Raw genomic sequence first — 3456 nt, 5'->3', positions numbered from 1 at the left:
CTAGCTGCTCGTTTGGTCCCTCGCCCGCCAGCAGACCGTTCCGCCGACGGTGCTCCTCCTCCGCAGCGACTTCTGCCTAGCCCCTCTGCCGGGTGCGATGTCTCCGGCGTCCGCACCGATCCTCGGCATTGGTGCCGCACACGCAACGCCTGCGTCGTTGGAAGGGCTTCGCCGTTGGCGTCGCACACAGCCCTGTGGGGGTGTCTTTGCAGTCCGTCCGAGAGGTGGGGGCACGCACGGCAACACGGCCGGCCTGCCTGCTTGGGACGATGCGGTCCTTTCGTTCAGCGGTTCCACGGTTTGGCCGGCGCGAGCAGATGCTTGGGGGGAGACGGTGGCGTCAGCCACGCACTCACTCTGCTTCTGCAGTCCGGTCCACTCCGCCCGTTCTAGCTGCTCGTTTGGTCCCTCGCCCTCCAGCAGACCGTTCCGCCGACGGTGCTCCTCCTCCGCAGCGACTTCTGCCTAGCCCCTCTGCCGGGTGCGATGTCTCCGGCGTCCGCACCGATCCTCGGCACGGCGCGGGTGCGCACCTGTGGGCCGCCGCCCCGTGCTCCACGTCCGTCCGTGTGTGCCCGCTGTGGGGACCGTCTTCCTCTCGCCTGGGCGACGGCTTGCGGGCTGCGACGTGACCTTGCCACCGCCTTGCAGCATTACATCCGCAGTTGAAACGAAGAGAGCTGCTGCGGGCTTGGGTGCTTGTCCTGGCGGCTTGTCGACGGGACCACGGTGAACGGCCACTGTGTGACTCCGCAGGGAGACGTTCTGGTGCAGTCAGGGGCCTTTTTGTCTCCCGCCGCGGTGAAGCTTTGGTCGCATTCTAGTCACTCTCTCTTCAATCCCGGTACGGGGTACCTGTTCATGCTCACCATTCCTCGAGCACCCGCGTGCAGAGGGTGGGTGCGAGGTTTAAAGATTCGTGGTCCGCCTGTCGGTCCGGTCTCGTGCTGACTTGAGCGAGTGTCCTCCGCGTTCGAGAGAATGTGCCTGTCCGCGGGGGCAGCCGCGCTTGCGAGCGTTCCGCCGCGCCCCCTTCCCCAGCCCGCCGAGGTTGGGGCGTGCGGGGTCGGCTTGCGCCCGTAGCGTCGGCCTGTCCTCCGCGGCTTGCACCCGACTCAGTCCGCTGCGGCCTCGCCTCGACTCTCGAGCCTTCCGACAGACGGTGACACCAGAGAACTCTGCCTCTGGCTGTTGCGGGGCGTGACGGCGCGTGTCGGGCTCCGGCCCGTCACCCACGCCGGCACTCAACGCCTGCGAGCGCCCTGTTTCCTCCGAGAAAGGTTTTTCGCTTGATTGTCGCTCGAGTGCGTGTGCCTCCGGGGCTCACGCCGTGGTACGCGCCAGGCTGGGGCTCCACCGTCACGTCGGCGGGGGAGCGTTTAGCGCGTCCCAGGATCGGACAACCTCTCCGGGGGCCCGAGCCGAAACCCGACACGGTATAAAAGTCGTAACAAGGTTTCTGTTGGTGAACACGTTGTGAAGGATCTTTGTCGGCCGGGGGCCCGCCACCTCTCCGGGGAGGGCGGCCCGTCACTCCTTGAACGCGAAGGCTGGCGCCGGTTGGGCCAGGCAGGAGAGCCTCACGGGGGCCGGCCCCGGGGCCAGGTATCGGACAACCTCTCCGGGGGCCCGAACCGAAACCCGTAACACAGAATAAAAATCGTAACAAGGTTTCTGTTGGTGAACACGTTGTGAAGGATCTTTGTCGGCCGGGGGCCCGCCACCTCTCCGGGGAGGGCGGCCCGTCACTCCTTGAACTCGAAGGCTGCGCCGGTTGGGCCAGGCAGGAGAGCCTCACGGGGGTTGGCCCCGGGGCCGTGGCCCGTACTGACGCTGGCGCCTCCCACGCGGGTGGGAGGTCACACCGACAATTTCGCCGTACCCGTCGAACGGGCCTGGTCACCCGTACGCACGTTCCGCCGAAGCCGGGCGACGTCGATCTCGGTCCCACTCGGTTGGGCCGGCGCGCGGGCGCCGCCACCGACGAGCACGCACACGCTCGGTTGCACGCCGGCAAGTCCATGCGGGTGCCGCACACGCTACGCCTGCGCCGTTGGAAGGGCTTCGCCGTTGGCTTCGTAGGGTGTCTTTGCAGTCCGTCCGAGAGGTGGGGGCACGCACGGCAACACGGCCGGCCTGCCTGCGTGGGACGATGCGGTCCTTTCGTTCAGCGGTTCGGCGGTTTGGCCGGCGCGAGCAGACGCTCGGAGGGAGACGGTGGCGTCAGCCACGCACTCACTCCGCTTCTGCAGTCCGGTCCACTCCGCCCGTTCTAGCTGCTCGTTTGGTCCCTCGCCCGCCAGCAGACCGTTCCGCCGACGGTGCTCCTCCTCCGCAGCGACTTCTGCCTAGCCGCTCTGCCGGGTGCGATGTCACCGGCGTCCGCACCGATCCTCGGCACGGCGCGTGTGCGCACCTGTGGGCCGCCGCCCCGTGCTCCACGTCCGTCTGTGTGTGCCCGCTGTGGGGACCGTCTTCCTCTCGCCTTGGCGACGGCTTGCGGGCTGCGACGTGACCTTGCCACCGCCTTGCAGCATTACATCCGCAGTTGAAACGAAGAGAGCTGCTGCGGGCTTGGGTGCTTGTCCTGGCGGCTTGTCGACGGGACCACGGTGAACGGCCACTGTGTGACTCCGCAGGGAGACGTTCTGGTGCAGTCAGGGGCCTTTTTGTCTCCCGCCGCGGTGAAGCTTTGGTCGCATTCTAGTCACTCTCTTCAAAGCCCGGTGAGGGGTACCTGTTCATGCTCACCATTCCTCCGGCACCCGTGTGCGGAGGGTGGGTGCGAGGTTTAAAGATTCGTTGTCCGCCTGTCGGTCCGGTCTGGTCTCGTGCTGACTTGAGCGAGCGTCCACCGCGTTCGAGAGAATGTGCCTGTCCGCGGGGGCAGCCGCGCTTGCGAGCGTTCCGCCGCGCCCCCTTCCCCAGCCCGCCGAGGTTGGGGCGTGCGGGGTCGGCTTGCGCCCGTAGCGTCGGCCTGTCCTCCGCGGCTTGCACCCGACTCAGTCCGCTGCGGCCTCGCCTCGACTCTCGAGCCTACCGCCAGACGGTGACACCAGAGAACTCTGCCTCTGGCTGTTGCGGGGCGTGACGGCGCGTGGCGGGCCCCGGCCCCTCACCCACGCCGGCACTCAACGCCTGCGAGCGCCCTGATTCCTCCTTTTTTTCGCTTGATTGTCGCTCGAGTGCGTGCGCCTCCGGGCTCACGCCGTGGTACGCGCCAGGCTGGGGCTCCACCGTCACGTCGGCGGGGGAGCGTTTTGCGCGTCCCAGGATCGGGCAACCGATCCGAAACCCGATACAACTTTTAGCGGTGGATCACTCGGCTCGTGCGTCGATGAAGAACGCAGCTAGCTGCGAGAATTAATGTGAATTGCAGGACACATTGATCATCGACACTTTGAACGCACTTTGCGGCCCCGGGTTCCTCCCGGGGCTACGTCTGTCTGAGGGTCG

At 67.0% G+C, this 3456-nt stretch overlaps 1 non-coding gene across 1 annotated transcript; it reads left to right on the top strand.

Moving 5' to 3' along the window:
* The first annotated feature begins 3302 nt into the window (after positions 1-3302).
* On the top strand, positions 3303-3456 carry LOC144487976 (5.8S ribosomal RNA). The gene has a single exon (XR_013496488.1). It is a non-coding gene; the product is annotated as a 5.8S ribosomal RNA (ribosomal RNA).

The sequence above is a fragment of the Mustelus asterias genome, unplaced genomic scaffold, assembly GCF_964213995.1.
Source record: "Mustelus asterias unplaced genomic scaffold, sMusAst1.hap1.1 HAP1_SCAFFOLD_1173, whole genome shotgun sequence".
In the NCBI taxonomy this organism is placed as follows: Eukaryota; Metazoa; Chordata; class Chondrichthyes; order Carcharhiniformes; family Triakidae; genus Mustelus; species Mustelus asterias.
Note: the sequence above shows the minus strand (reverse complement) of the source record. Positions and strands in the feature narration are given on the sequence as shown.